Source organism: Schistocerca nitens, chromosome 1 (assembly GCF_023898315.1).
Source record: "Schistocerca nitens isolate TAMUIC-IGC-003100 chromosome 1, iqSchNite1.1, whole genome shotgun sequence".
NCBI lineage: Eukaryota > Metazoa > Arthropoda > Insecta > Orthoptera > Acrididae > Schistocerca > Schistocerca nitens.
The window spans coordinates 1,002,502,686-1,002,524,777 of NC_064614.1; positions in this window are offsets into that span (position 1 = coordinate 1,002,502,686).

Genomic DNA, 22,092 nt, shown 5'->3' on the forward strand with positions numbered 1-22,092 from the left:
CACACCCATGCCCGAGGCAGGATTCGAACCTGCGACCGTAGCAGTCCCTCGGTTCCGGACTGAGCACCTAGAACCGCTAGACCACCGCGGCCGGCCTTTTTAATGTGGTTTGCTATAAAAAAAAGGTCCTGTACTTTGTTAATATAGTCGTTTTTGTCTGTTATCACTAGGCTATTGCATTTGTGTGATTTGATTGCTATTGCTTTGAGAGAGAGAGAGAGGGAGAGAGAGAGAGAGAGAGAGAGAGAGAGTTGTGAAGGGTAGAGTGAAGGTGAAGGAAGGAATGAGGGTTTGGGAGAATACGTTAAGAGATGAACGATGAGATACTGGAGGTTAACGTTTCAGTCTACGAAAGTCACTACACATTGTAGAGTGATTTAGCTGTAGAAGGTTACATGCATGGGACATAATATTACGTATGTGAACTACTTGCAGAAATACAGCAACCAGCCACTGCTTACATTATGGGTAGCCGGAAAGCTTTGATTATCACTTTAAGGAAATAAAATTACTTGATTAATTTGTTGCTTGTATGCGAGTACGTACCTGCAATGCTGGTACATATTGTAATCACTGCACCACAGTACCGTACCACGTCACCGGAGGGGTCAAAACATACTGGCGCAACCCACTGATAAAGTAGGATACCGACCGTAATTCATTTTCAAAAGCTGCGGAAATGTTGCAGCCGTGTCAGGCCATGGCATACGATTTCTTAACAGCCAGTGTTGGCCTGAGACAGCTGCAATATTTCCGCAGCCGCTGGAAACGAATTACCTCACTATCAGTGGGGTGCGCCATTTTGTTTTGGTTACTGTAGAAGCGAGAGTTCAATATGTATCAGGGCTGCAAACATCTACCTACAAACAAAGAGTTAAAGAAAGAAAAATTCACTATGAAAGTTTACTTTTTCGAGGTGATAAGTTAAAATTTTTTGATTAGCCTCATGTAATTCAATTTATACCAAGACGCGTTTCGGGATTTCCCCCTTTTTCAATTTGTGTAATTCAGTTATACGTGGTGTCGAGGAAAATATGGAAACACCAAATACACAACACGTTACCATGTTTAATACTATGAAGGAAACTCGCTGGCTTTCAAAACAGCTTCCATTCATCCTGGAATGGATATAAATACAAAGTCTGTATGGTTTTCAACGTAATATTATATCATAACTCCTGCAAAATAGTGGCAAGTTCAGTTAACGACGATAGAGATGATCACGCACCCTTCTCTCCAAAGATTACCTCAAAGGCCAGGGGAGATTACGACAGTTTATTTTCGTGCTCACAAAACCAGTCCCGGACGATGCGAGCTGTGTCACCAGGGGCCCTATCGTCTTGGAACACAGGCTCACCTTTGGGGATGGGCCTGATGGACCTGATCACCCAAAGTAGTCTCATAATCCTTGACAGTAATGAGGCCTGTCAGAATAGCTATGTTGCCCATGCAATACAACGACATGGCTGCCCAAACCGTCACCGAACCTCCGCCGTATTTCAGTCTCTGACGTAAACTCTGCCAGAAGTTGCAAACAGTGTGAAACAACTCATCCGACCGAACGACGTTCTTCTATTGTCAGGTAGTCCATGTTTTATGGCTTCGGCAGCACAATTCTTTATTACGGGCATTTGCATCACTCTGAGTTGTTTTGGAATTCCAGATCTCCCTGGAATTCTCTGCTTGTGTTGCTGTCCTCACGTTGTTTTGGTGCTGACTGCGTCCGCGAGTGCGACATTCAATTCTGCAGTGACTTTTGCAGCTGACGTCCTCTTATTTTTTCGTCACTGTCCTCTTCAATGACTGTCTGCCACAATGACTAAGTAGTGACTCAGCGGATTTCTTTGCATTTCGTGTATGCGGTATAAATCTTAGACACGGTGCCCCCTGAAACACCAGAGACTTTGGTTACCTCGGTTACGGAAGCACCCACCATACGAACACCAACAATTTGCCCACGTTCGAAGTCACTTTACTCCAACATAATGCACTCACAACTACACAGAGCACTTTTCCGGCTACGACTGACGCAGCGCGAACAGGTGCCGTTCGTGCTTAAATGTAACAGCAAGCCTGCAGGCTTCGCTATGAGTTTCATTAATGTTCAAGAATGCGTTTCTCCTGGTGTTTCCATATTTTTGCACAGTGCCTGTGTCTTCCTTAATACAATGTTTTGTCGAGTGAAGTTTGAACTCTGCACCTTGAGAATGGAACATAGGAGCGCTGTCTGCTGAAGAGACATGATTCGCAGAATTTCTTCGAGAGCAAGACTGAGCTCCGCTCTCACGATCAGATGTGTCGCCTCCAGGTAAACTGCGCCGCGGTGCTGCGGTACGGCGCCCCCTCCCCCCTTCAGCACAGCAGTAAGCGGCGCGACGCCCGTCCAGATTGCAGATCCGCACAGCAGCCGCGGCGGGGCTTCCCCGTAATCGGCTTACCTGCGCGCCGCCGCCGGTCCGGTAGTCGATATGCAGTCGCGGCCGCGGCTCCCGCTGAGCCGCCTTCCAGCACCCCGTCGAGGGCTCTGAGGGCTCCCCCACCAGCGGAACGCCTTCCTCGAAAATTGCCCGCCTCCTCTACGGCCCACTGGAGCCCTGTCCCCAAGGCTTCGTCGTGCAGGTCGCCGCCGCCGGCCTCCCACTCGTTTGTGACAATGTGGGATGTCCCTCGCTATCGTCGCTGCGAAACGCATCAGCTCTTCCACTCCAGTTGCCTCTCACACACATACAAGCTGATATTACTAGGCTTGCCAATAAAAGACTTTCCTTAACTAGCGCTGTTTTTCAAAGTAATACCTTATTGCTACACCAAGACGAAATGCAGATGATAAACGGATATTCATTGGACAAATATATTATAGTAGAACTAACATGTGATTACATTTTCACGCAATTTGGGTTCATAGATCCTGAGAAATCAGTATCCAGAACAACCACCTCTGGCCGTAATAACGGCCTTGATACGCCTGGGCATTGAGTCAAAAGTGTACATGTACAGCTGCCCATGCAGCTTGAACACTATACCAGAGTTCATCAAGAGTAGTGACTGGCGTATTGTGACGAGCCAATAGCTCGGCCACCATTGACCAGACGTTTTCAGTTGGTGAGAGATCTGGAGAATGTGCTGGCCAGGGCAGCAGTCGAACATTTCCTGTATCCAGAAAGGCCTGTACAGGACCTGCAACATGCGGTCGTGCATTATCCCGCTGAAATATAGGGTTTCGCAGAGATCGAATCAAGGGTAGAGCCACGGGTCGTAACACGTGTGAAATGTAACGTCCACTGTTCAAAGTGCCGTCAGTGCGAACAAGAGGTGACCGAGACGTGTAACCAATGGCACCCCATACCATCACGCCGGGTGATACGCCAGTATGGCGATGACGAATACACGCTTTCAATGTGCGTTCACCACGATGTCGCCAAACACGGATGCTACCATCATGATGCTGTAAACAGAACCTGGATTCATCCGAAAAAATTACGTTTTGCCCTTCGTGCACCCAGGTTAGTCGTTGAGTACACAATCGCAGGCGCTCCTGTCTGTGATGCAGCGTCAAGCGTAACCGCAGCAATGGCCTCCGATCTGATAGTCCATGCTGCTGCAAACGTCGTCGAACTGTTCGTGCAGATGGTTGTTGTCTTGCAAACGTCCCCATCTGTTGACTCAGGGATCGAGACGTGGCTGCACGATCCGTTACAGCCATGCGGTTATAATGCCTATCATCTCGACTGCTAGTGATACGAGGCCGATGGGATCCAGCACGGCGTTCCGTATTACCCTCCTGAACCCACCGATTTCATATTCTGCTAACAGTCATTGGATCTCGACCAACGCGAGCAGCAATGTCGCGATACGATAAACCGCAATCGCGATAGGCTACAATCCGACCTTTATCAAAGTCGGAAACGTGATGGTACGCATTTCTCCTCGTTACACGAGGCATCACAACAACGTTTCATCAGGCAACGCCGGTCAACTGCCATTTGTGTATGAGAATGCTCTGAAAAGCTAATCATTTGCATATCACAGCATCTTCTTCCTGTCGGTTGAGTTTCGCGTCTGTAGCACATCTTCGTGGTGTAGCAATTTTAATGGCCAGTAGTTTAGGTGGAAAGCCCGTTGCTCATGTTGCTTCCACAGCACTTGAAATACCGTACGTGACATGAAAAAATTTACTATAAAGCACGAAAGCTATTCTTTTACTCTTGGTAAGCCCCAATTCTTTAAGTAATGGACTCCCACGTACAAAAAAGCTTCCAAAATCTGATTATAATTGAGTTAATGATTTAAATATTTGAGGTTCAGCGTGTAAGCGATAATACGTTTAGAAAAGTTTCGAAAGTATGTTTACATTCTTTTTGCAAGATGCTGTTGTTGTTGTTGTTGTTGCGGTCTTCAGTCCTGAGACTGGTTTGATGCAGCTCTCCATGCTACTCTATCCTGTGCAAGCTTCTTCATCTCCCAGTACCTACTGCAACCTACATCCTTCTGAATCTGCTTAGTGTATTGATCTCTTGGTCTCCCTCTACGATTTTTACCCTCCACGCTGCCCTCCAATGCTAAACTTGAGATCCCTTGATGCCTCAAAACATGTCCTACCAACCGATCCCTTCTTCTAGTCTAGTTGTGCCACAAACTTCTCTTCTCCCCAACCCTATTCAATACCTCCTCATTAGTTACGTGATCTACCCACCTTATCTTCAGCATTCTTCTGTAGCACCACATTTCGAAAGCTTCTATTCTCTTCTTGTCCAAACTGGTTATCGTCCATGTTTCACTTCCGTAAATGGCCACACTCCAAACAAATACTTTCAGATACGATTTCCTGACACTTAAATCTATACTCGATGTTAACAAATTTCTCTTCTTCAGAAACGCTTTCCTTGCTGTTGGCAGTCTACATGTTATATCCTCTCTACTTCGACCATCATCAGTTACTTTGCTCCCACAATAGCAAAACTCCTTTACCACTTTAAGTGTCTCATTTCCTAATCTAATTCCCGCAGCATCACCCGACTTCATTCGACTACATTTCATTATCCTTGTTTTGCTTTTGTTGAAGTTCATCTTATACCCTCCTTTCACGACACTGTCCATTCCGTTCAACCGCTCTTCCAGGTTCTTTGCTGTCTCTGACAGAATTACAATGTCATCGGCGAACCACAAAGTTATTACTTCTTCTCCATGAATTTTAATACCTACTCCGAATTTTTCTTTTGTTTCCTTTACTGCTTGCTCAATATACAGATTAAATAACATCGGGGAGAAGCTACAACCCTGTCTCACTCCTTTCCCAACCACTGCTTCCCTTTCATGCCCCTCGACTCTTATAACTGCCATCTGGTTTCTGTACAAATTGTAAATAGCCTTTCGCTCCCTGTATTTTACCCCTGCCACCTTCAGAATTTGAAAGAGAGTATTCCAGTTAACGTTGTCAAAAGCTTTCTCTAAGTCTACTAATGCTAGAAACGTAGGTTTGCCTTTTCTTAATCTTTCTTCTAAGATAAGTCGTAAGGTTAGTATTGCCTCACGTGTTCCAACATTTCTACGGAATCCAAACTGATCTTCCCCGAGGTCGGTTTCTACCAGTTTTTCCATTCGTCTGTAAAGAATTCGCGTTAGTATTTTGCAGCTGTGACTTATTAAACTGATAGTTCGGTAATTTTCACATCTGTCAACACCTGCTTTCTTTGGTATTGGAATTATTATATTCTTCTTGAAGTCTGTGGGTATTTCGCCTGTCTCATACATCTTGCTCACCAGATGGTAGAGTTTTGTCATGACTGGCTCTCCCAAGGCCATCAGTAGTTCTAATGGAATGTTGTCTACTCCCGGGGCCTTGTTTCGACTCAGGTCTTTCAGTGCTCTGTCAAACTCTTCAAGCAGTATCTTATCTCCCATTTCATCTTCATCTACATCCTCTTCGATTTCCATAATATTGTCCTCAAGTACATCGCCCTTGTATAAACCCTCTATATACTCCTTCCACCTTTCTGCCTTCCCTTCTTCGCTTAGAACTGGGTTGCCATCTGAGCTCTTGAGATTCATACAAGTGGTTCTCTTCTCTCCAAAGGTCTCTTTAATTTTCCTGTAGGCAGTATCTATCTTACCGCTAGTGAGACAAGCCTCTACATCCTTACATTTGTCCTCTAGCCATCGCTGCTTAGCCATTTTGCAATTTCTGTCGATCTCATTTTTGAGACGTTTGTATTCCTTTTTGCCTGCTTCATTTACTGCATTTTTATATTTTCTCCTTTCATCAATTAAATTCAATATTTCTTCTGTTACTCAAGGATTTCTATTAGCCCTCGACTTCTTACCTACTTGATCCTCTGCTGCCTTCACTACTTCATCCCTCAGAGCTACCCATTCTTCTTCTACTGTATTTCTTTCCCCCATTCCTGTCAATTGTTCCCTTATGCTGTCCCTGAAACTCTCTACAACCGCTGGTCCTTTCAGTTTATCCAGTTCCCAGCTCCTTAAATTCCCACCTTTTTGCAGTTTCTTCAGTTTCAATCTGCAGTTCATAACCAATAGATTGTGGTCAGAATCCACATCTGCCCCTGGAAATGTCTTACAATTTAAAACCTGGTTCCTAAATCTCTGTCTCACCATTATATATTCTATCTCATATACCTTTTAGTATCTCCAGGATTCTTCCAGGTATACAACCTTCTTTTATGATTCTTGAACCATGTGTTAGCTATGATTAAGTTATGCTCTGTGCAAAATTCTACAAGGCGGCTTCCTCTTTCATTTCTTCCCCCCAATCCATATTCACCTACTAGGTTTCCTTCTCTCCCTTTTCCTACTGACGAATTCCAGTCACCCATGACTATTAAGTTTTCGTCTCCCTTCACTACCTGAATAATTTCTTTTATCTCGTCACACATTTCATCAATTTCTTCATCATCTGCAGAGCTAGTTGGCATATAAACTTGTACTACTGTAGTAGGCATGGGCTTTGTGTCTATCTTGGCCACAATAATGCGTTCACTATGCTGTTTGTAGTAGCTAACCCGCACTCCTATTTTTTTTATTCATTATTAAACCTACTCCTGCATTACTCCTATTTGATTTTGTATTTATAACCCTGTAATCATCTGACCAAATGTCTTGTTCCTCCTGCCACCGAACTTCACTATTTCCCACTATATCTAACTTTAACCTATCCATTTCCCTTTTTAAAGTTTCTAAGCTACCTGCCCCATTAAGGGATCTGACATTCCACGCTCCGATACGTAGAATGCCAGTTTTCTTTCTCCTGATAACGACGTCCTCTTAAGTAGTCCCCGCCCGGATATCCGAATGGGGGACTATTTTACCTCCGGAATATTTTACCCAAGAGGACGCCATCATCATTTAATCATACAGTAAAGCTGCATGTCCTCGGGAAAAATTACGGCTGTAGTTTCCCCTTGCTTTCAGCCGTTTGCAAGATGCTAGCTACTCTTATTATGAAACACTAAATGAATATAGTGTGAGTACTTCGCTCTGCATTTTAAGCAAAACCCAGTTTTGCCCGCATCTCAGTGTTTATGACGTCACACCGTCTGAACTGCGTGTCGCAAAATGATATACATTGGTGTGCTAGAACATTATGACCACCTGTTTAAAAGAGTGTTGGTCCTCTTTTGAAACAGAATACAACAGCGGTTCTACTTGGCATGGATTCAAAGAGTTCTTGGTAGGATTCCGGAGGTATGTGACACCATATGTCACCGCTCAGATCAGGCAATACCTGTAACTTACGGGCCGGTGGTTTGCGTGTGCGCCTCTGATGACCGATACGTGTTGGAACTGATATACACTACTGGCCGTTAAAATTGCTACACCAAGAAGAAATGCAGATGATAAACGGGTATTCATTGGAAAACTATATTATACTAGAACTGACATGTGATTACATTTTCACGCAATTTGGGTTCATAGATCCTGAGAAATCAGTACCCAGAACAACCACCTCTGGCCGTAATAACGGCCTTGATACGCCTGGGCATTGAGTCAAACGTGTACATGTACAGCTCCCCATGCAGTTTCAACACGATACCACAGTTCATCAAGAGTAGTGACTGGGGTATTGTGACGAGCCAGTTGCTCGGCCACCATTGACCAGACGTTTTCAGTTGGTGAGAGATCTGGAGAATGTGCTGGCCAGGGCAGCAGTCGAACATTTTCTGTATCCAGAAAGGCCCGTACAGGACCTGCAACATGCGGCCGTGCAATATCCTGCTGAAATGCAGGGTTTCGCAGGTATCGAATGAAGGGTAGAGCCACGGGTCGTAACACATGTGAAATGTAACGTCCACTGTTCAAAGTGCCGTCAATGCGAACAAGAGGTGACGGAGACGTGTAACCAATGGCGCCCCATACCATCAAACCTGGATTCATCCGAAAAAATTACGTTTTGCCATTCGTGCACACAGTTTCGTCGTTGAGTACACCATCGCAGGCGCTCCTGTCAGTGATGCAGCTTTAAGGGTAACCGCAGCTATGGTCTCCGAGCTGATAGTACATGCTACTGCAAACGTCGTCAAACTGTTCGTGCAGATGGTTGTTGTGTTGCAGACGTCCCCATCTGCTGACTCAGGGATCGAGACGTGCTGCACGATCCGTTACAGTCATGCGGATAATATGCCTCTCATCTCGACTGCTAGTGATACGAGGCCGTTGGAGCCCAGCACGGCGTTCCGTATTACCCTCCTGAACCCACCGATTCCATATTCTGCTAACAGTCATTGGATCTCGACCAACGCGAGCAGCAATGTCGCGATACGATAAACCGCAATCGCGATAGGCTACAATCCGACCATTATCAGAGTCGGAAACGTGTTGGTACTCGTTTCTCCTCGTTACACGAGGCGTCACAACAACGTTTCACCAGGCAACGCTGGTCAACTGCTGTTTGTGTATGAGAAATAGATTGGAAACTTTCCTCATGTAAGCACGTTGTAGGTGTCGCCACCGACGGCAACCTTGTGTGAATGCTCTGAAAAGCTAATCATTTGCATATCACAGCATCTTCTTCCTGTCGGATAAATTTCGCGTCTGTAGCACGTCATCTTCGTGGTGTAGCAATTTCAATGGCCAGTAGTTTAGGTGGAAAGCCCGTTGCTCGTGTTGTTTCCACATCACTTGAAATTCCGTACGTGACATGAAAAAAATTTTCTACTCTTACTCTTGGTACGCCCCAGTTCTTTAAGTAATGGAACTCCCACGGATAAAAAAGCTTCAAACATCTGATTACAAATGAGTTAATGAGTTAAATATTTGAGGTTCAGCGTGTAACCGAGAATACGTTTAGAAAAGGTTCGAAATTATGTTTACATTTTGTTGCAAGACGCTAAGTACCCTCATTATGAAACACTAAATGAATATAGTGTGAGTGCTTCGCTCTGAATTTTAAGCAAAACCCAGTTTTTCACGCATCTCAGTGTTTATGACGTGATACCGTCCGAACTACGTGTCACAAAATGATATACATTGGTGAGCTAAAACATTATGACCACCTGTTTAATAGAGTGTTGGTCCACTTTTGAAACAGAATGCAGCGGTTCTACTTGGCATAGATTCAAAGAGTCCTTGATAGGTTTACGGAGGTATGTGACACCATATGGTACAGCTCAGATCAGGCAATATCTGTAACTTACGGGCCGGTGATTTGCATGTGCCCAACTGACTTCCGATACGTGTTCCAACGGGTATAGATCAGGGGCATTTGCTGACCAAGACATCAACGTGAATCCACTACCGTGCCCCTCATACCACTGCAGCGCGATTCTGACCCCGTGGCACAGACAGATTTCCCACCGGAAGATGTCAGCGCCGTAGGGGAAGATGTCAAGCATGAAGCGATGAAGTAGGTCCTCAGTGTTCACGCAGATCACAGGTGTTATTGTGCCTTCGATTACTACCACAGGTGCCACGGAAACCCAACGTACCCCATCTTGTAATGCTGCATCTGTGGCACAGTGCATGTTCGAAGCACCCATGCACCTGGGTGACGGCGTGTAAGCGTCAACGGTCGACCTGGTGTAGCAAGAAATGCGGTTCATTTGACAGGCGACCCGTGTCTATTTGTAACACGCATGAGAAGTAAGGTACTAAAAAAGCTAGCCTTTAGCACTCGAGACTGTACAACACTTCCTAGACACATGAAGGGGGTTAGATATTTAACGTACATGTGCCTAAATCCAAGTACCTGGTGCTTACCGCGACGGTTGATCTGCTGCTCGCTGCACTGCCTGCTATGATCGGTCCTGTAATTGTCTCGCAGGGAGAGGAGCCACTTACACCAGCAATACCAAGTTGATCTGGTACAGTTCACTGTATTCTGTTAAATACTCGTACAGGGTGGGGCTTCACTGTTCACAATTAACATTATTCCACAATGGACGTAATCAGTATTTGTACTCCAAGTGCGTGTCCGTTGTTTCGTACAAGGTTGCTGTCTAAATGATGGCATCTAATGAAAAAAAAACATGTAGCATAAAACTCAAAATAATCACCGTTCAACGGATATTTTATCAGTCGACGATTGGCGCATTTCTTCCAACAATACTAAAAAATTCAACAGTACTTATAACACGAGCGTGCGCGTGACATAATCGCGACACGGACGCTCCATAAAATTTCGAGTACGATATACGAACGAGAAAGTACTTGCGCTCGTGATATTCAGCCAGTCAAAACAATCTTTCTTTCTGTCACTTAGAACTTACAATTAGGATCATACCAGTCCAAATTATTTTTCCGTAATCGTCGCGATGTGGTTGATTGTTGTTCTCCCGGCACGACACACGAAACCGAGAAACACCACCTTTTGGATAAACATTGATACTCCTTCGTGAACACTGAAATAAACGCAAAACGTGTGTGGAAAACATTTGCAATTACTTCACCATAACTTGTAAGATATGTGCTGCAGCCACGGCATGAACACAACACTCCACACACGCTCCACGAAGGCTACGCCACGACTCTTCACTGTTGCTCTGCGCTCGGCAGAGAGGCGACTGTCGATCGTCAACTGCACATTCTATGCTTACATTACCGCACAGGAAGTTTTCTAATTCTAGTTGAGAGTTGCGAAAAACAAACAAAAATGAAGCGTTTGTCGGCTGACGATTGAGGGGGGAGGGTGGGTTGGGGAACACGCCGTCTCACTGATAGTGCCACAGTCGACTGAGTACCGCAAAGCCATACCATGACTTGCAAACAAATGTAATATTATAATACATACAAAGAAATATTCCGGAGGTAAAATAGTCCCCCATTCGGATCTCCGGGCGGGGACTACTCAAGAGGACGTCGTTATCAGGAGAAAGAAAACTGGCGTTCTACGGATCGGAGCGTGGAATGTCAGATCACTTAATCGGGCAGGTAGGTTAGAAAATTTAAAAAGGGAAATGGATAGGTTAAAGTTAGATATAGTGGGAATTAGTGAAGTTCGGTGGCAGGAGGAACAAGACTTTTGGTCAGGTGATTACAGGGTTATAAATACAAAATCAAATAGGGGTAATGCAGGAGTAGGTTTAATAATGAATAAAAAAATAGGAGTGCGGGTTAGCTACTACAAACAGCATAGTGAACGCATTATTGTGGCCAAGATAGACACAAAGCCCATGCCTACTACAGTAGTACAAGTTTATATGCCAACTAGCTCTGCAGATGATGAAGAAATAGATGAAATGTATGACGAGATAAAAGAAATTATTCAGGTAGTGAAGGGAGACGAAAATTTAATAGTCATGGGTGACTGGAATTCGTCAGTAGGAAAAGGGAGAGAAGGAAACATAGTAGGTGAATATGGATTGGGAGGAAGGAATGAAAGAGGAAGCCGCCTTGTAGAATTTTGCACAGAGCATAACTTAATCATAGCTAACACTTGGTTCAAGAATCATGAAAGGAGGCTGTATACATGGAAGAAGCCAGGAGATACTGACAGGTTTCAGATAGATTATATAATGGTAAGACAGAGATTTAGGAACCAGGTTTTAAATTGTAAGACATTTCCTGGGGCAGATGTGGATTCTGACCACAATCTATTGGTTATGAACTGCAGATTGAAACTGAAGAAACTGCAAAAAGGTGGGAGTTTAAGGAGATGGGACCTGGATAAACTGAAAGAACCAGAGGTTGTAGAGAGTTTCAGGGAGAGCATAAGGGAACAATTGACAGGAATGGGGGAAAGAAATACAGTAGAAGAAGAATGGGTAGCTCTGAGGGATGAAGTGGTGAAGGCAGCAGACGATCAAGTAGGTAAAAAGACGAGGGCTAATAGAAATCCTTGGGTAACAGAAGAAATATTGAATTTAATTGATGAAAGGAGAAAATATAAAAATGCAGTAAATGAAGCAGGCAAAAAGGAATACAAACGTCTCAAAAATGAGATTGACAGGAAGTGCAAAATGGCTAAGCAGGGATGGCTAGAGGACAAATGTAAGGATGTAGAGGCTTTTCTCACTAGGGGTAAGATAGATACTGCCTACAGGAAAATTAAAGAGACCTTTGGAGAGAAGAGAACCACTTGTATGAATATCAAGAGCTCAGATGGAAACCCAGTTCTAAGCAAAGAAGGGAAGGTAGAAAGGTGGAAGGAGTATATAGAGGGTTTATACAAGGGTGATGTACTTGAGGACAATATTATGGAAATGGAAGAGGATGTAGATGAAGACGAAATGGGAGATAAGATACTGCGTAAAGAGTTTGACAGAGCACTGAAAGACCTGAGTCGAAACAAGGCCCCGGGAGTAGACAACATTCCACTAGAACTACTGATGGCTTCGGGAGAGCCAGTCATGACAAAACTCTACCATCTGGTGAGCACGATGTATGAGACAGGCGAAATACCCTCAGACTTCAAGAAGAATATAATAATTCCAATCCCAAAGAAAGCAGGTGTTGACAGATGTGAAAATTACCGAACTATCAGTTTAATAAGTCACAGCTGCAAAATACTAACGCGAATTCTTTACAGACGAATGGAAAAACTGGTAGAAGCTGACCTCGGGGAAGATCAGTTTGGATTCCGTAGAAATGTTGGAACACGTGAGGCAATACTGACCTTACGACTTATCTTGGAAGAAAGATTAAGAAAAGGCAAACCTACATTTCTAGCATTTGTAGACTTAGAGAAAGCTTTTGACAATGTTGACTGGAATACTCTCTTTCAAATTCTGAAGGTGGCAGGGGTAAAATACAGGGAGCGAAAGGCTATTTACAATTTGTACAGAAACCAGATGGCAGTTATAAGAGTCGAGGGGCATGAAAGGGAAGCAGTGGTTGGGAAAGGAGTAAGACAGGGTTGTAGCCTCTCCCCGATGTTATTCAATCTGTATATTGAGCAAGCAGTAAAGGAAACAAAAGAAAAATTCGGAGTAGGTATTAAAATTCATGGAGAAGAAGTAAAAACTTTGAGGTTCGCCGATGACATTGTAATTCTGTCAGAGACAGCAAAGGACTTGGAAGAGCAGTTGAACGGAATGGATAGTGTCTTGAAAGGAGGATATAAGATGAACATCAACAAAAGCAAAACGAGGATAATGGAATGTAGTCAAATTAAGTGGGGTGATGCTGAGGGAATTAGACTAGGAAATGAGACACTTAAAGTAGTAAAAGAGTTTTGCTATTTAGGGAGTAAAATAACCGATGATGGTCGAAGTAGAGAGGATATAAAACGTAGACTGGCAATGGCAAGGAAAGCGTTTCTCAAGAAGAGAAATTTGTTAACATCGAGTATAGATTTAGGTGTCAGGAAGTCGTTTCTGAAAGTATTTGTATGGAGTGTAGCCATGTATGGAAGTGAGACATGGACGATAACTAGTTTGGACAAGAAGAGAATAGAAGCTTTCGAAATGTGGTGCTACAGAAGAATGCTGAAGATAAGGTGGGTAGATCACGTAACTAATGAGGAGGTATTGAATAGGATTGGAGAGAAGAGAAGTTTGTGGCACAACTTGACTAGAAGAAGGGATCGGTTGGTAGGACATGTTTTGAGGCATCAAGGGATCACAAATTTAGCATTGGAGGGCAGCGTGGAGGGTAAAAATCGTAGAGGGAGACCAAGAGATCAATACACTAAGCAGATTCAGAAGGATGTAGGTTGCAGTAGGTACTGGGAGATGAAGAAGCTTGCACAGGATAGAGTAGCATGGAGAGCTGCATCAAACCAGTCTCAGGACTGAAGACCACAACAAACAACAAAGAAATTATAAACACTCCTAACCTACCTACAGTGCAGCCCGCTACAGAAAAGCATAATTACAATTAGTATATAAAAAAAAATACAAAAGCAAAATACAATGTCATTTAAGTTCGTGAAAAAGAAGGTATAGGTGCATAAACGTTATGTCAACACAGCCATTTAAATACACCGCTGACACCGTCAAGAATTTTTTTTCTTACACGTCAGCACTTGGTCGTCCACACACAAAGAAAAACTTCATTACTCACAGCACTACACCCCTAGGGCGTTCATTACACGGCAGATTGGCTTCAAATGGCTCTGAGCCCTATGGGACTTAACATCTATGGTCATCAGTCCCCTAGAACTTAGAACTACTTAAACCTAACTAACCTAAGGACAGCACACAACACCCAGCCATCACGAGGCAGAGAAAATCCCTGACCCCGGCGGGAATCGAACCCGGGAACCCGGGCGTGGGAAGCGAGAACGCTACCGCACGACCACGAGATGCGGGCGCACGGCAGATTGGAGAAAGGGTTGGTCTGTTGCAGCTCTGCCAGCTCGCAGCCACGGCTTAGATGACCGCTGACACAGCAATAGTGTACTCGGACAACCAGACATCAGATCCCTCACCTCATCTTGCGGTAATCCGTCCATGGTGTACATGAAACAAACGTAACAGTCCCTTTTCACTGTTGACCCACTCTTAACCTACGCATCATATCTTCAGTTTATATCCACTCATAGTAGCCTTACAGTTTGCACAACTAGCTTTAACGGGAATACACGAATTAACGTAATATCCACAAAACTTTAAATGAGCCTGCACACACTGCAGATACTGTGCTCAATTAAAATAATCATTGTCGTGCCTACGCACAGTAGCAGCTAGTCTCCATGTTGGAGCGAGGAAAACAAAATTCTACAAGTTACCAACATATTATGAATCATATTGACAATTTGGAACACACCCACCTAGCTTTATCATAAAAAAATACACATATGGAACAAACACTATAAAATACTCAAAACATGAACATAATGCCAGACCACTTAGCATGTTAACACTTATCAGTACTACCCAAAAATATATTGGTGGGTGCTCTGTGCAAAGCCTGTCCTTCACAAGGCCTTGAATAATCATTCAAGGCCTTGTGAAGGGCAGGCTTGTGGCGTGGCGGCCACGGACTCAGGAATTCTGTTTCACCTTTCTCTGGTAATGTATCATGAAGCCGTATTCGCCAGAGCGCCAGGTGATAGTGAACTGTGCCAAGGCACAGCTCATATCCCTCCCTCGCCACCACCTTGAAGAAGCTATGGCCAGGGCGCGCACATACTATGGGTTGGTACAAGAGCGTCCATTAATGCATTATGTCATAGCAGAACGATGGCATTGTCAGAGGACCTTGATTAATGTTCTTACATCCGATGATGGGCAGCGTTTTGATACCCAACGGGATATCGAGTCTGCGCTCCACGCAATTTATGTTATGCTGTACTCTGAACAATGTCACCACCCTGCCAACATAACAGCAGTCTCCAGACTCTCATTTGGCTCGGTTCCCATGGATGCAACGATGGATCTGCTTGCTAAAGTCACAGAGGGTGAAGTCCTTGATGCTATGCAGGTTGGTTCTACGAACAGGTCGCCTGGCCCTGACTAGAGTTTTATTGGACATTCCGTCCCCTTCCGGCTCCAGTGTGAACGGAAATTTGTCAGGACCTTATGTCATCCTTAACGCCGATTCCAGATGGCTTCCTTGATGGTTTCCCCATTTCCATTCACAAGCCTCATGGAACCTCATGGATATGTGGTTACGGCCCCTTGATGTTACTCACCAGCGACACAAAGATCTTTCCCCAGCTGTTGGCTGTGTGGCTTAAACCGACAGCTTGGTACGTGGTTTCCCCAGACTAAACTTCTTTGGGATGTGCCCATAACATCCACACTGTCCTCTGTTGCTATCGGGACATTATCGCTCTTGCTGACGCTGCCTGGACTTTTCGCAGCTCTTGACTTCAGCCAGGTGTTCGACCGGGTCGAGCACAACTACCTGGAAGTGGTGCTCCAGAATACGGGCTACCTTGATACTACTGTTGACGGCGTAATGCGTCTCCTTTGTGGAGCTACGTCTCGTGTACTCTACAATGGCCGTCTCACTCCTCTCATCTCGACCCATTTATCAGTGCATCAAGGCTGCCAGATCTCTGCACTCTTGTATGCTTTTGCCTTGGGACCATTGCTCTGCAGCCTCCGTCAATGCCTCTCTCCGTTGTCTCTCGGTGACCATGTATCCAGCTGCACTGCTTATGCAGACGTTCTTGTGATCGTTCTTCGTAGTGGTGCTGAGGTCAGAGGATCACTGGCATGGGTTACCACCTACGGCGAAGCTTCTGGTAGTTGCCTTAATGCCCGCAAATCGAGTGCAATGGTTATAGGCGCTGACGCTGCCTGGACTTTTCGCAGCTCTTGACTTCAGCCAGGTGTTCGACCGGGTCGAGCACAACTACCTGGAAGTGGTGCTCCAGAATACGGGCTACCTTGATACTATCCGATGCTTAGGACTCGAGTTCACAAGTGATCTGCGGCGGACATTTGCCCTCAACTACTGTCACCTACTTTCCCACTTACGAACTGGGTTCCTAGATCACAGTTTACAGGTACTTGATCTTCTGCAATGGACTACTACTACTACTACGTGATCAGGCCCAGTGGACCGCACGCATCTACAAGTTTCCTCCTCCACTGTATTCTGTCCATTGCTGCTATCCGCCATTCATCCACATCTATTAACATTTGTTTTAAATCTTCATGGAGTCCATCCCTCAAACGCTTCTTGGGTCTCCCTGGCGGTCTCTTTAGTGTAGGTGTGAAATCCAGGAGCTTCCGAGGCCATCTGTGATCCTCCATCCGGGCCACATGGCCGGCCCACTGCATTCGTTTGGCTTTGACAGCTCCTGCTATGTTGGGCTGCTGGTTGTATCTGATCCTCCATTCCCCTGTATCTGCATCCAGAACCGGACCGAAGATCTTCCGAAGCACTTTTCTATCAAAGACAAGGAGCTTATGGAAGTCCTGTTTCCGGATACTCCATGTCTCACAGCCATATAGAACAACAGGCTGGATCAGGGTTTTGTACAGTCGAATCTTGAACTGTCTGGAGAGAGATTTGGACCGAAGCAGTTGTGCTAGGCTGTGGTAAGATCGATTTCCTGCTTGCAATGGACACAATATGTAAATGTATATTTGGCGTCATGTATCCCCCATGTGGCCCAGACACTTCCTATTCAGCCATCCATGGCACGCTGCATGCTAGCAGCATTGGGTTCATTTGGTTGCCAGGGCTTGCTGTTCCAGATAAGGTACGAGACCCTCACCCTCCCGTGGTGCAGAGGCGATTTAGGTTGTATGATGTGCCTGACAGAGCAGTAGCCCTTCTCATTAGCTCTCACCGTTATTCTACGTGCCTTACCAGCCTACGGCTGGAGGCCGTTGCACCACGCTCTCTGTCAGCACCTATCCGGCTTTTGGAAGTCCCACCGCTTTCTTTTATTTCCGCCACTATTTTTTCCTCGAACTGAGCTACGTCCATACTGTGATACTGCCAGCACACTTGACATTGACGAAGGCGATCTGTGGTTTCCTTCAGCAGCACAGGTCACCAAATGTGGTTGAGGGGAAGCATCCCCACGTCGAGTGGCGTGCCGCTTGGCGATCAGTGTGCGCTCCTTATCTTGACACTAACGTCCGGTCTGCATGGTACCTTACTGTCAATGGAAAGCAAGTACGCCGTCACGCTTTCACAGGTTTCACCTTGCATATATCCCATTGCGTGTCGCCTCTGATGTTTTAGACACACGAGCACCACTGAACGAGATGGCGCAGTGGCTAGCACACTGCACTCGCATTGAGGAGGATGACAGTTCAAATCCGTGTCTGGCTATCCTGATTTAGGTTTTCTGTGATTTCCCTGAATGCCAGGATGGTTCCTTTGAAAGGGCATGGCGATTTCCTTCCCCATCCTACCCTAAGCCGATGGGACTGATGACCTCATTGTTTGGTCCCCTCCCCAATATCAACCAACCAATGAGCACCACCTCGTGCTCAGATTGGTAAGAGGTGTCTGGTTCCTGGTGCGACAGATGTTGTCCCTAATTCCCCCTAAGAATCCTAGTCCGATCCCTCCTCAACTGTTCTTCTGTACATGGGATACTCCCTGCAGGCAAAGATGAACTCTGTGAAGTGCATTTGTGCGCATGGAGCTCACTACTTGTTTGCTGATGGCGAGAAAAGTATAACTGATTTTTGGGAGTTCCTTAATGAACACCATTGTGCAGTTGTCCGCAATCCAAAATACAGACAGTTTTTCTCCAATTTTCTTTGCAGTGTCTACCTTAACCCACCCCAGAACTGCGGTGATCCTGTCATGAGGAGTTGACCCCTGCCTCTTCCACACTTTGAACTGATATATTCTCCCGTCATCCATATGTTCTATACATTGATGGTCTCAACGAGGCTGATGTCTTGCTGCACCTTGCTCCTAGCGACGCCATTTCCTGCTATTCTCGGTGGTATTATCAATAGGAAAACGAAACAATGAAAAGGAAAAAAACATAAATAGATAAATGATGTTCATTGTACCTCTACTCCACGTTCCCTACACTTTCCTTTGTTCCTGGAGGGTGAGACTGGGACACGGTGGCCAGGCCTCAGGTTGCGACCCCTTGTCCACTTTCCTCCCACCCCTTCCTATGGGCGCCGGGAAGGTTATTATTTTTTTTAAAAAATAAAATATACTGGTAACGTGTTCGCCTACCATGCAGCGGACCCAGGTTCGAATCCCAGTCGGATTGTAGAACTTCTGCGCTGTGGACTGGGTGTTGTGTTGTCCTCATCATCATTTCATCACCACCGAGACACAGGTCGCCCAGTGTGGTGTCACTTCAAATAAGATTTGCAACTCGGTGGCTGAACTTCCCCGGATAAGGCCTCCCTGCCATCAATGCCACATGAGCATTTCACAATCATTACTGTGCAGTGTCTGTGTTTTACAGTGTACTATGCAATGAGTTTTAGACATTCTTGCGTGCCTGAAGGAACAGATGCTGTTATGATCCACAACTGTAGCTTCAAAATTTCGTGGTAACATATGAAAATTTGTGCCGGACCAGGACGCTAGATATTGCAACATTTCGAACATTCTATTAGGTACATTTGGATCTTTACCGGCAGCCATTTGATTCTACCTTTCCCTTTCCTGTCTCTCATGTACCGATTCTTTAATCTGTGAAGGAAGTGCAGGTGCGCTGACACTCATTCTTTCTGTCATATCACGTGACAATTGGTCTCTCACGACTACACTCGGCTCGACATAGTTCAACATAGTATCATCCGAAATTACGCCTCTGTCTTGATCTGCCTCTGCACAGTTTTCATCATCAATTCTTTGATGTGAGTGCCTTGAACTTGCCACACTTTCGTGACTTTCATGACGTGACATTGCGACTGTCATGTCGTACTGTCCATGCAGTTGTTCTGCCTTTGACACGCGCCCTGTCCCTTCCACTTGTCTACCACCTGGCTTTGACCTGTCCTATGTTCTTCCGTCATTTCCGATCTTTCCAACGCTCTCTGAACATAGCACTGTTTCTGCGCCTGACTTCGTGTTAAAATGCGATAATACGACTTAACATGCCTCCAAAACAACATATATAGTCCTGTACAAATTCTAGTTTACAGTGCACACTTTCTCTCAGTTTAATACAAGAACTTTTTCAACGACGTTTGAACAGAATCCAACACACCAACAATGATGTGACAAAACCTGTGCGCCAGCGAAAGACAAAAATAAAATTGTTAATTATACCGAGCTACTGACTTTCATTGAATTCAAAACTTTTTTTCCAAATTTAATCTAATTACAAAAGAAATCACATATTTAATGCTAAATGGCACTTAGGGATCTAACAAAGTTTGTTGTTACTTAATCTCTGAAGTTCCAACAAGATAATGCCCCCCTATTAGTTTACTCACTCTCTGACATTTGTTAACATAAACTTACTCTTGGTAACACTGAAATGTGCTAACAAACTTTTCCAAGTCTAAACTCCAACAAGATAACACACTCTATACACAAATCGTTAAGTGCATCTCTTTCAGTCCTCAAATTGACCACCAATAGTCTCATGCCTCTGCCACACACATAATCTAATGGTGTCCAATACTAAATTAATGTGATTCTAACAATTTCACTCTGCTCAAAAACATGTGGACAGTCTAAATTTCACCTATCCTAGCACTCTCCCATCAACCATAAATGTATTCTGGCAATTTTCCACTATGCTCAAAAGTATCTGGACAGTCTTACTTTTCAACCAAAAAGTCCCTAATACTCTCCCTTCAGCTAAAAATGTATTCAGACAACTTTTTCCTATGCACAAAAATGTCCAGACAAACGAATCCTGGTATCCTAATCTCTCAACCAATAATGTATCCTGGCAGGCTAATCTCTCAACCAAAAATGCATCCTGGCAGGGTCGCCATTATCTAATGTACTCCCCCAGTCATTATGGCCAGTCTTTACTACTGGCCACAGATGGAGATATCTGACAGAACTAAAGTGCCTGTGAATCCGTCATACAGGCCCTAAAATATTTCAATGAGAAAGGGGTAGCCTCTACTCCAGAATACACAAACGTTACCTGTACTAAATATTTCTACTGCAGAAGCACCATACACATTGAGTTCAGGTGGGTAGTTGGTGATGTTGGAAAATCCTCTATAATTAGGAAAATCCTCACAATGAATTCACAAACTAAATAAAATTAATCGTGATAAACGTGAAGACACAACAACCTTTCAAAACCGATCCTAGATGAGAAGAGAACCCCTAGCGTAACTTACAATACAATGATCACAAAAGAATTTACCCTCCACAATATTACACTCACAACACTTCAATATGCCCTACTGTCTATGCTATTTCAGCTGGACAATAACGTGTATTTACCGATGCCCTTCCTGACTTGTAAGCCCTATGAACACACACGCGATATGTGGCTAGCATTAACAAGAGGGAATGAGAAGAAAATACGTAACACAACTCCAATCTCCAATAGAACTGAAGTGCACACGCAAACTAGTGACTCCTTTACTGGCCGGCCGAAGTGGCCGTGCAGTTAAAGGCGCTGCAGTCTGGAGCCGCAAGACCGCTACGGTCGCAGGTTCGAATCCTGCCTCGGGCATGGATGTTTGTGATGTCCTTAGGTTAGTTAGGTTTAACTAGTTCTAAGTTCTAGGGGACTAATAACCTCAGCAGTTGAGTCCCATAGTGCTCAGAGCCATTTGAACCATTTGACTCCTTTACTGAGCGCCTGAGCAAACGTGATATTTGCCATGCTCTGTCGGCGGCTGCTGTGGTCGGCAGTGGCGTATGATGACGGCGGCGCGTCGATGCTGTGCGGACCTATAAACCTCAATATTATTGTGCCCTTGACTGTATTAACAGTCGGAAACTGCCCTGAGTACTCATGAGGCGAAAAACTGTGTTTTTCCCTAGCTAAACTATTGACAATGTCTACTCGCTCTGGCTTAGCGACGTGTGCACCTCTGTCCTCTTTAATTGTTCTGCGGAACGTAACTAAATCAGTAATCTCCACTCTGGAGATGTTACGAGATTTTCGAACCCTGTGAACGCAAGTGTTCATTAAAAAGCTCTTATAGGCCGACAGAACAAATTTTTCTGTCTACGCACGGCCTTGGTCAGAAGAGACTTCTCTTCTTTCTATTCACAGCCTGTATATATTCTTTTTGTTCCCCCCACTGTACCTTGTGTTCACCCCTATCACAGTGCTGATTGTGGTACGGCTTACGTCGTTTCTTGGCCCAATGAAGCTTGAGAAGC